Consider the following 13,117-nt stretch of genomic DNA (forward strand, 5'->3'; position numbering starts at 1 on the left):
CATTGCCTGGCTCTCCCTGGTCTTAGGTAGATGAAGAGGTGGCTTGGACGCTGATCATATGTATATATGGTTATTCTGCAGTGCATTGCCAGTGTCCCTTGCCTCTGGCATTCACGATCGACCTTCAAACTGAGAGTTATTTCCTTTTGGAGATTCCATTGACATCCTGCAGGAATTCCTGTAATTGAGCCGTTTGTCCAATTCAAAAGTTTTAGCCCGAACTCTTTTTTGGTCGTTTTTTATCAAATATTGAACGGAGGTTTCTCTATGATTCTATATAACCAACAATTTTATCTGGAAAATATTGAATTAGAAGGGAATCATTGAATTTTTAAATTTTGTTTTGATTGAAATTGAAAAAAAGGGAAACATGACACAGGTCAGATCACAATTATGGACGAGAAGTCGTCGTTTAAAAAAAAAAAAAAGAAATAAACAGTTCTTAACTTTTCTAATTAAAAGAAAAAAAAGTTTTAGTTGATGTTTTGTGTGAAGAAGATGGTGTTTGCTTTCGTAGAATTACTATAGAAACTTTTTGTTATTAGTTATTTTATTCTTTGTTAGAAATATTAACAAACAAATGTACATCAACGTACAGGTTCAGTGAATATTAGAAAAAAAATAGTTAAATTATGCTTGTAATTGTTTGTACCTTTATTATGGGTGCGCATTATGCTTGTAATTGATTTTAACTTCAAGTGCTGGTGTAAACTATGCTCTTAATTGTATTTGACCTCAAGTGAGGGTGTGAAATATGCTTTTGATTGCTTTTAACTATAAGTCTGGGTTTGAAATATGCTTTCGATTGCTTTTAACTTTAAATGGGGTGTGTGAAATATGCCTATTGTTGCTTTTAACTTCGAGTGTGGCTGTGAAATATGTTTGTAATTGCTTTAAACTTCAAATGTGGTCTTGCTATAGTTTTAAAAAATCATGTTTACTTGTGATTAGAATTATTGGGGATATCTCACATGTAATTATCTCCTGAATCTGTAGAAAACGTAACCTACTTGTTATAGAATTTCATGATTCACTCAATATTATTATTATTATTACTATTATTATTATCATTATTATTATTATTATTATTATTATTATTATTATTATTATTATTACTTGCTAAGCTACAAACCTAGTTGGAAAAACAGGATGCCATAAGCCTAGTGGCTCCAACTTGGAAAATAGCCCATTGGGGAAAAGAAAAAGTGGAAAATAAAATATTTTAAGAAGAGTAACATCATTAGAATAAATATCTCTTATGTAAACTATATAAACTTTAACAAAATAAGAGCAAGAGAAATCAGATGGAATAGTATGCCCGAGTGTAGCCTCAAGCAAGAGAACTCTAACCCAAGACAGTAGAAGAACATGACACTACCCAATACTAGAGAACAATGGTTTGATTTTGGAGTGTCCTTCTCCTAGAGGAGCTGCTTACCATAGCTAAACAGTCTCTTCTACCCTTAGCAAGAGGAAAGAGGCCACTGAACAATTACAGTTCAGTAACCCCTTGGGTGAAGAAGAATTATTTGGTAATCTCACTGTTGTCAGGTGTATGAGGACAAAGGAGAATATGTAAACAATAAGCCAGAATATTTGGTGTATGTGTAAGCAAGGGGAACATGAACCGTAACCAGTGGAAGGATCTAATGTAGTTCTACCTGTCCAGTCAAAAAATGCCATAACTATCAAGTGGTAGTATCTCAATAGCGAAAGTATCTGTTCTCTAGATTGCAAATGAGTTTCTATACCTGACTTAAACTGGGGAAAACAGTAATAATGTCTTAGGAAGCTTCACATGTTTAAATATTTAAAGGCCACTCATGAATTGCAGAGGTAATGGACCGTGACATTGTCATAACAAGCAGGACAATCCCCTAGAGACTGTCCATATTAACATATGATCAACGCCTAAGCCCCCTCTCCATCCAAGCTAGGTTTAGGGAGGGCTCCCTTGAAACCCCCATCCCTAGCTTACAAGTGTGGTAAGATTGTAGAAACTAAAGAAACTAATGAGTTCCAGTGGGGCTCAAACCCCAGTCCGGCGATCACCAGGCAAGGGCGTTATCAATAGCCATTTAACATTATGGAAAACATCTGATGCCTTCCTGAAAGGCTGTTGAGGACAAAGCAAAGGATTTGACTGTAGCATTTGTTTGAGAAATAGATAAAGAGAGTTTCTAAAAGAATTGACAGTTTTAATTGACTTAGATAAATAAAAGAAAAATAGACAAATTTGTGAATTTCTTAAGTCAGTTTGGTAAAAACAAAAACAAAAAATAAAAAAAAAGAGTTGAATTAAAATAAAAGTAAGTTTTGAGTTAAGAATAGCTCAGCGGAAGAAAATTAAGGACAGAGAAAGTCATATAGAAACTTATGAGAAAAGTTTAGTGCAAGGGGAAAGGAACTATTTGAAATTTGGCCATAAGACGAAAGAAATGACTGTTTGTCGACATACAAGATGATAAACGAAAAAATAATACAGGAAAGGGAAAAAAATAACTAAGTAAATTGGAGAATAAAGTTTTAATAGTGTTGTGAACTGAAGAAAAATTTATAAATATGTAAATCTAGGATGGATAAAACTGTCTAAAATCTATATATATATATATATATATATATATATATATATATATTTGTATCGCAAGAAAGTATTACAGTGCTATGAACAGAATGAAAGTTGTGCATCAATAAATCTAGGATGGATAAAAAAAATTTGAAATTTATAAATTTTTAAATCGAGTAAGTTTGAGAAAAAAGAATATGCTAGTGTTGTGAATGAAACCAGTACATATAAAAAAAGCAGGTATATGATGGAGAAAAAATTCCATATTTTTGGGCTAAAATCATGGTTAATTAATCCGAGAGAGAGAGAGAGAGAGAGAGAGAGAGAGAGAGAGAGAGAGAGAGGATGGATTTGCAAACTAAGAAAGTCAGCGTTTATAGGCTGATATAGAAAGGCCATAAACATAAACAGGCATAAGTGGAAGGACAATGCTGAGGCCTTTGTTCTGCATTGCACTAGTAACGGCTAATTGATAATGATGATGATGATGGAATATGTGGAGTATGTGTGAATAAATCAGTTTTCTCTTGATTCTATCCTTTTATGACTCCACCAAAATATCATAAACAGAATCCGTTTTCAAATAGCGTCGTTTTAGTCGTAATAAAACAAGACGAATGACGCAATCGGGAGAGAGAGGCTCCACTAATAGGGAAGGAAATGAGACGGTGGGGGAATGTGGAAGCAACACACAAAGTCGAAAGCAAGAGACAAAATCGAAAGCAAGAGACAAAATCATAAGTAAGATAAGATTTTTCTGGTGGTAAATTAGGAAGTTTTTTGAACTATAAGCAAAGGTGTCTGATTTCAGTTCAAGTTTTATCAGAATAGATACTCGACAGAACGTCAGCTGGGCAAGCCCAAACCCCACACCACACTGTGGTGCATAAGCACAGCAGTGGCCTCCCCAGTAAACAGCTTAAACTTACGGTTCCGGGATAGGATTGATCTGCTGCCATGCGAATACTAGACGAGTATGTTACCACTGTACTAGCCATTTCCGTGAGAGTGAAAGGTGTGCTTGCCTAGTTTTTAAATCAATAACATAAAGAAAATTATGAATTCCATTGTGATATGTATAGAAAACCATTGCTTATGTTACTGTGTGGCTTTTTTTTCTTTTATTTCCTAATTGAAATCTACTTGTCATGCGAATCTTGAACCTTTTTAATCCAATCATATTTACTTAAGAAAAATACTTTCCTTACTAACGTTATTTTTTTTCCCTATTACAAATGTAGTCATAGGGATATCCCAAAGCATTTTATAGAACAAAGAGGTCTACATTTGCAAAGGCTCATTCCATAATGGCATACTCGTTGGGTGATTTAGGATATTCATTAACTAGGTCATAGATTTACTCGTGAACTCTCAATAAACGTTAACGATTCCATTAAACGAACTTTCATATAATTTGTTTTCTAATAAATTGTGAACAAAATTTCAGATTCCAATTCCAACTTGCGTTCCAGATTACAATTCCAACTTTAAGTCAAAATTCCAATTATAACCTCCAATGAACTGTTTTTTTCGTCACCTTAATTCTGAAGCTTAAGCTTATATCCTAATATTAGAGCATTAGGATTTGAACTGAAGGTAAAGCTTGACGAAAAAAAAAAAAAAAACATTTCATTCGAAGTTGGAATTGGAATCTTGAATTTGATTGGAATTTAAGTCTGGAATTTAAGTTGGAATTGGATTCTGGAATTCAAACTGTAATTTGAATCTGGCATTAAATTGGACTCGGAAAATGGAATTGAAGTTGGAATTAGAATATGGAACTTAAGTTGGAATTAGAGTCTAGAATTCAGGTTGGTATGTAATCTGGAATTGGAACTGGATTTTATATCTGGAGTTTAAGTTGGAATTGTAATCTGGAATTCAAGATGGAATTGGAATATGGAATTCAAGTTGCCACTGGAATCTGGAATTCAAGTTGGAATTAATTTATAATCAACAATTTTGTTCATAATCTATTCCAAAATAGAAAATAAAGATTCGTTTATTTTCGGGAATTTGAGTTTATGATGTCAGTGTGAAATGTAATAAAAAAGATAGAATATAATTAGGTATAAAGAAAAGATTTATTATTCTGTAGAGTCGATTCTTCCTTCTGACAGATATTTGATTGAATAATCAAATCTCTCTTGAATATAAAGAGAGACTTTAGCTATGGTGGGAAAATCTTCCAGAAGAAGGACAGTCCAAAATCAAACCTTTTGTTCTCTAATCTTGAGTTCGGCCTTTTGTTTTTTGAAGTTTATCTTTATATATAAAAGATTCATTTTGATGTTGTTGCTGTTCACAAAATATCTAATTCAAATTATTCATCACTTCTCTTATAGGTTATTCATTTCCTTATTTAATGAATTCGTTCTTCAAAAGGAAATTTTACTTTAATGATAAATATCCTATTTCTGTCCGGCCAAAGATTCGAACTTTAGAACCAAATAGATATGAGGGTGACATCAATTCCATACCTTTGGGGAATATAATAAAGGTCACTTACATTAACGACTTATTTAATCTACTTCAATGTCGTAAATGGCTTTAATGTGGATGAATCCAATGCATAAAATTATTATCATTATTATTATTATTATTATTATTATTATTATTATTATTATTATTATTATTATTATTATTATTATTATTATTATTATTATTATTATTATTATTATCAAGAAACAATAACTAATAACATAAGAAAAAGAGGCGTATATATATATATATATATATATATGTATATATATATATATATATATGTATATATATATATATATATATATATGTCTTTTTATAGTTTAAATATGACATCTGATTTGATGTTGTTACTGTTGGTAGAATGTTTTTTTGTTGATTTAATCTCATAATTTAATCATTTCCTTCTTTCCTCTCCTCACTGTGCTATTTTTCCCTGATGGAGTCTTTGGGCTTATAACATCTTGCTTTTCCAACTAGGGTTGTAGCTTGGGTAATAATAATAATATATATATATATATATATATATATATGTATATATATATATATATATATATACTTTATATATATATATATATACGATGGAACATAAGACCCTCGCATGACTAAACATTGTTGTCCGCCATGATGACGTCATTAGCGTGCATGTTTGTGGTTACTTGTTTACAACTGCCGGAAATTCTTACTGTAAATACTGCAGTAACTTCCGTTGCATCTCTCGGTAGGCGAATAAGGCTATTTGCATAACGCTATAAATAAGAGGAGTTTTACAGAAGCTGCTTTTTTTAACTAGATGAACAACACTCACATTGTATAGAGAGAGAGAGAGAGAGAGAGAGAGAGAGAGAGAGAGAGAGAGAATTATGCACATTTTCGTAACGTGTTTTATATCATCTCCTACTTCTCCATTCACCATCTCCTTATTCACGCTTCATAGTCCTCAGCCCTGTAGGCCTCGGACTCCCAACTCTTTTTTGCGCCTTTAGGAGTCCAGTCAAATGTTTGGTGAACTAATCTCTCTTGGAGAGTGCGAAGAGCATGCCCAAACCATCTCCATCCACCCCTAACCATGATCTCATCCACATATAGCACTTGAGTTTACTCTTATAGCTTCATTTCTTACATATTCAGTGTTTATTATTAATAGCTAAGCTAAAAATCTAATTGGAGAAGTAGGATGCCTATAAGCCTAAGGACTCCAACAGGGAAATATAGCCAAGTGAGGAATGGAAATAATCGAACTACAAGAGAAGAAATGAATAATTTAAATAGAATATCTCAAGATCAGTAACAATATCAAAGCAGATCTTTCATATATAAACTATAAAAAGGGAATTATGGCAAGCCTGTTCAACATAGAAATATTTACAGCAAATTTGAACTTTTGAAGTTCATATTGTTTCTTTGTAAATCAAGATCAGGATATGGTCAAATATCTCGTTTTGGAACATTTCATGAATTCATTTAAGTCAAAATACGGTTGACAGTTTACCAATTTACTTTCATGAAATAAAGGCAAACTCAAACACTCATTGAAAGTCAGTTTTCTATATTTTGTAATAATATATTGTAATAATATTTGGTTGTTTTTGTGATATATAAACTCAATTATGTAAATATAGAGAATTAAACATATTAATCTCATGTGAGTAACAATTGACATATGGTATATATATATATATAATATATGTATATATATATATATATATATATACACACACACACACACACACACACACACATATATATATATATATATATATGTATGGTGGGGTAAACTTGTTGATTAATTACGAGAATATTTCATTAGGTCCAGTTCTGTAACTTGGAGAGTTTTCCTTAAATAACGAACACGGAATTTCTTGCCTATTTATAACTTATAATGCATATTATCTGGTATCCGAAGAGAGACAGACAGAGAGAGAGAGAGAGAGAGAGAGAGAGAGAGAGAGAGAGCATCTTAGAACTAGACCTATTCTTGAACACACGAAGCCACCGATTCCTGAAAAAGAATCCATCTTGATATAAATAGTCGCTTGAAAGGTGTTCCCTCCAACGCACCCCCCCCCCCCACCCCCACCCTCCTCCTCCTCCTCCTCCTCCTCCTCCTCCTCTTCAAAATGCCTCGCAAATCTCAGTGATGAATGGAAAGATTGAGGCTCTGCTATTACCAGGTGCATGTGTTTGGATTCCGGGGATAATGCTTCTTGGCTTTGTTAACAGAAATGCTGAGATTTTGTGAATATCAGTTTTTTACTTTTATTGTTCTATGCCTTTTATGTTTGTTTGTTTATTTATCTTGTTTACTTACACGTTTTTTTCTGATTACATAACCTCAGTTCTAAGCATCTTAAAACTAAAGTTTCCTTCTCTATGGAAGCCTCGCCCCAGGACTAGTACTGAACAGCTCAGTAGCTGTTTCTATCCCTTATATGCCAAGCTTTGGAATTTCTTCTGCCTATTACATTGTTTGAATCGTATGATCCTCCTTCCTTTAAGAAGCAAAAGGATTGTTTCTATCTTTGTATTCTTTAGTTTCCTCAATAACTCTTATTTATTTGATTTTATTATAATCATTATTATTAGCTAAGCTACAGCCCCGGTTGGAAAAGCAGGATGCTATAAGTCCTAGGGTTCCAACAGGGAAAAATAGCCCTGTGAGGAAATGCAATAAGGAAATAAATAAACTATATTATCTTTAATGAACAATTGATATAAATAGAAATTTATGGAGATAAGATTTTGGTTGCTCACCCCGGAGGACTTGAAAACAGAAAAAGGAAGATGCTCATGATTCAGTTGGGACGAATTAAGTTTCTGGAGTCTTAATTAATCACAAAACTTAACCAAAAAACAACTTCAAGTTTTTGCGGTTATGTAAAGAAAGTTGTTTCCACAGAGCAGGTAATTAGCAGTAGGTTTTCGTGTAATTAATACGAATAGATAACACTTTATTATAATTATTGCAGTTTAATACTTTGATAAAATAGGTGAAAATACTAACATGTCTGAAGAAGTATCAAGATTATGTTGAATTTCATGAAATAGCTTCAATAGGCCTACTAGTACTAGTTCAATTCACAGCATATTTTAGAAGTCTAAACATTTTTTTTTTTATATAGATATAAGAGGGTTATGTTAGCCTATTGTAAACGTCCCTGCCTGGTGATCTGCTAGATAGGGGTTCGAGACCTCAAACTCGATAGTTTCTTGGAGTGTTTGCAACCTCACTATCCTTGTGAGCTAAGGATGGGATGTTTTGGGGAGACTATAATTCTACCAGTTGAATCATTAGAAGCAATTGCCTGGCCCTCCCTGGTCCTAGATTTGGTGCAGAAGGTCTTGGATGCTGATCATCTGTATATATAGTCAGTCTCTAGAGCATTGTCACTGTCGCTTAATTTAGCTGTTGATAGTTGATATGGCAGTTAATACCTATAAGGTAGTTAATACTTGATGTGGCTGTTAACACTTAATGTTGATAACAGTTAATGTATACTTTAAAGCTTTCTACTCAGCCTCTTTGTACATTCGTTTGATCTTACCATGAACATTTAAACATTTAATTACCAATTTTTATCACTTCGAACAGTTTAAACTCGGATATTTTAAGTCTTTTGTGCCCTTTTTGCCTGGAGATTATGTATATAAAAACGGATGATCTGTAATAAAGTTACTCAGTTGCTTTCATCATGCTTTTGAGTCACAACCTTCTCTCAGCCCGTCACATCTGGGTCTCCTAACTCTTCTAGTACCTTGTGGAGCCCAGTTAAATGTTTTTAGGTAGATAGACATAAATCTTGGTAGATAGATAACTATTCTTTAGGTAGATAGATAGACAGATATCTTGGTAGGTAGATAGATAAATAGATATTTACGTAGATAGATAGATAAACAGATAAATAGGTAAATAGATAGATAGATTAATAGATAGATATACTATCTCTATCTTACGAATAATAACAACAATCCCAGGCCTGTTATTTAAGTCACTGCTTTAGAAAAGAAAGAAAGAAAAGAAGAATGTAACCAGGTGTCCAGAAAACCCTTTTCGAATGTCATCATCCGGTTCAGATAAATCTTCCAGAGGCGATTCCAAAGCAACAGGATTTTTGCAATACACAGGATATGCTTTCAGCTGTCTCGTTTCCTGTCAGTATTACGAGGATTAACTCTCTCTTTCTCTCTCTCTCTCTCTCTCTCTCTCTCTCTCTCTCTCTCTCTCTGGTTTTATTCAAGTTTTTATTCATTTTCTGTTTTCCCAGAATACAGTAGAGTTAGCTTACATATAATTAGAGCCCAATCCCCCTCTCCATCAAGCTAAGACCAGGGAGGTTCAGGCAATGGCTTCTGGTGGCTCAATAGGTAAATCTATAGGCTCCCCCCAAATACCCATCCCTAGCTCACAAGGACAACGAGGTTACTATTAAAAATATCGCGATGGAGCTGCGTTCGCACTCCCATCCAGCAGATAGTGGGGCAGGGCTTTTTCCAATACGTTACCTCCTGACTCAGCAAAGCCAGTGAACTTAACTGTATTAGTCCAGAGACTGATAAGGAAGGAAATACCAATTCTCTAGTCTAGCCCGAGGCTTCCTAGGCTAGGTCAAGTTGGTTCAGATTAAGATGGCTGAGTTTCAGGTGATCTATTCCGTAAGTTTTTTTTAGAGAATTGTTTCTATTTGAGACATTTTTCATCTTATGATTGTTTTTATGCTTTGGATGTTTAAATAGTCATGGATACATCGAAAATCAGTTTTTTATTTTTATCTATATATGGCTACTTTGGAAAATCAGGTGGTTTTTTTGTGTGTGTTTTCTCTTATTACAATCTCCACGTTTATTTAATATATGTAAGAAAAAACATAAAGCCAAGATCCGAGGTGCTACTACATCCTACTGCATTTTTTATTACATATATTTTACAATTTCCTAAATACATTTTGGAATTTTTCAGAGGCTGAAAAAACGTAGTCCCTCGTCCATTTTCCTTTCTATTCTTTGAAGCACGAAAGAGCATATGGTAAGCTGTGGCTGTACATTGCCATGCTTCAACGAAAAATCATTTTGAGTAGCTTTTTACAAAACACCCTCTGGCGATGTTAGAAAATACTTTTTATTTAACATTTTGTATTTTGCATTTGCAAAAATTACAGTTATACGGCACATTTTATTGTAGACAGTTACTTTTATTATTATTTCTATCATTTGCTAAGCTACAACAATAGTTGGAAAAGCAGGATGTTATAAGCGCAAGGGCCCCAACAGGGAAAAATAGTCCAGTGAGGAAAGGAAACGAGAAAAAAATTAAATATCTTAAGATCATTAACAGCATTTAGATAGATATCTCTCATATAACTATACAAACTTTAACAAAACACGAGGAAGAAAAATAAGATAAAATATTGTGCCCGAGTGTACCCTCAAGCAAGAGAAATCTAACCTAAGGCAGTGAAGACCATGGTGCAGAGGCTATAGCACCACTCAAGACTAGAGAACAATTGTTTGATTTTAGAGTGTCCTTCCTCTTAAAATGGTCAATCCCCTGAGCAAAAAAATTGCTTGGTAATCTCAGTGTTGTCAGATGTATGAGGACAGAGAAGCTTGTGGAAAGATTAAGCCAGACTATTCGGTGTATGTGTGCTTTTTTACCAGTCAAATGACCCAATAACTCTAGCTTTATCAAGAGTGTCCAAATAAGTCTTAGATCTCTTCAAGTTGGCTTTCCTACTGTAGTTTCAGAAATCAAAGGTTAGAGATCACCACAAGAGTAAAAAAAGTTTGTAAGTCATTACACTCAATCGCAATATTACATAGAAATAAAAAGAATATTTTTTTTTTAAACGCCCATCATATAATAATCTAAAAATTACTAAATGGAGAAGATGTGCCAGCACTCCTGAGTGTGAGTGGATGGAGAAAGTATAGGAGAATGGTGACTTTGGCACATAAATATTAATGACGAAAGGGGACGAAAGTAATCAGGGAAAGTAATGCGAGTCTTTGTACTCTTTCATTCCCAAAATGAAGTCGTTAAACGAGGAATGAATTGTGTTATTATTGTAAAATCGAAAACAAAAGAAGTTAGGGATTGTTGATGGTAAAATATTTCTCTCTGTTTATCTGAACACAAAAGATTTCTTAAAACCTATTTATTTATGAATACAGTACCTTTCTTTATTTGCACTTTTCTTTATACTTGCATGAAACAATATTTTTTGTTTGAAAGCACATCTAGCAAGTCATTAATTCTTTTTTTTTTTTTTTTTTTTTTTTTTTTTTTATCACTTGTACTCTTGTAAATATTCATATAAGCCACATATTATTCTCCTCCTAATAACTGGATTACCTCTACTTCGGGTTCAGACACCCAAGGGGGAATAAACTCAAAGATAATAGCTTCTGGTCGGGCGGGGAACCGAACCTGGTTTAAATGACTGAGGTTCCATTGACTTGACAACTCAACTGAGTTGCTAAGTCAATTTGAGTTGATTCCCCCTTGGGTCTCTAATCCCAACGTAGAGAGAAACAAGATATTAGTAGATGTATAATATATTGCTCATTTGATATATATATATATATATATATATATATATATATATATATATATATATATATATATATATATATATATATATATATATATATATATATATATATAATATATATATATATATATATATATATATATATATATATATATATATATATATATATATATATTTATTCATTTTTGAAACCTCTAAAGAGAGTTTGAAACTTCAAGCGAGCAAGCAGAATAGTACAGAGTAAATCATGTTAGAAATATCATCATCGCTTTAGTTCTTCCTTAATATTCATAGAAGAAAAACCCTTGGAAGATATTACTTGGGCTGCAAGGTTCAATCATGGTGGACTATATTATCTAAAAAAGAAAGCTATGTTTAGAAGATTACCTCCAACCCAGTGATGACAATTGTAGGCATGATTGAATGTTGAATATAACACATTTCTGGTACCTTAATGTTCACAACAATAACAACAACATACGCAGCCATTTCTAGTGCATGGCAGTACAAAGGTTTGTGGTGGCCTGTTGCTGACGTCTCTGTCTGGCTACCCCTAGACTTGGATTCAAGTCCCGCTCAAACTCGTTAGTTCCTATAGTGTCTTCAACCTCACCATCCTTGTAAGATAAGAATGGGGTGTTTAAGGGAGATCGCCAAACTAGGGTTCAAGTCCCGCTCAAACTCGTTAGTTTTTTCAGTGTCTGCAACCTTACCATTCTTGAGGGCTAAGGATGATTTTTGGGGGGAGCCTATAGGTCAACCTTTAAAGTCCTCAGCTGACTTTAGAAACGTCGAGTATCATTTCTAATTATTACTAATTAGTAAATCCATTAATTTGCTGACATTTATTTTTTGTTTGTTTGCTGAGTCACAGCTGAAATTTAGCCAGAAATAGTTGGAGGGTCCTGGTGTGGACCGTTGGTAAGAGTATCCAGCGCTTTTGAAAGTTCAGTTGAAAAATAAAGTTTTTTTTTTATCATTTCTCTGAACTTTCAAGAGAGTTGAATACTCTTACCAACGGTCCACACCAGGACCCTCCAACCATTTCAGGATAGGTTCCAGCTGTGACTCAGCAAACTAAAGAAATAAATCTCAGCAAAGAAATGTATTTTCTAATTAGTAATAATTTTCATAATTTGTTTCCAAGGAACCATGGAGACTAAACATTTATAAAGTCAGATTACACAGACTCTTGCCTCAAACCATATTCAGTTCCATCAAAATTAGCTTTATTTTTTAATTTTTTATCTTTTATTCAATTTGGAAATTACTATTTCTCGCTCCTTTCTTATCATCCATCCAGATAATTCCATTTACGTTCATTTTGTTGAACGTAATCTCATTCATTCTTTGCTTTCACCTTTTACAATAGTTCTCCCTTTAAGGAGGTCTAACTTCCACATGAAAAAATTATGATTATATATATATATATATATATATATATATATATATATATATATATATATATATATATATATATATATATATATATATATATACACGTATACATGGGTATATTTTT

The sequence above is a fragment of the Palaemon carinicauda genome, chromosome 32 (genome assembly GCF_036898095.1).
Source record: "Palaemon carinicauda isolate YSFRI2023 chromosome 32, ASM3689809v2, whole genome shotgun sequence".
NCBI lineage: Eukaryota > Metazoa > Arthropoda > Malacostraca > Decapoda > Palaemonidae > Palaemon > Palaemon carinicauda.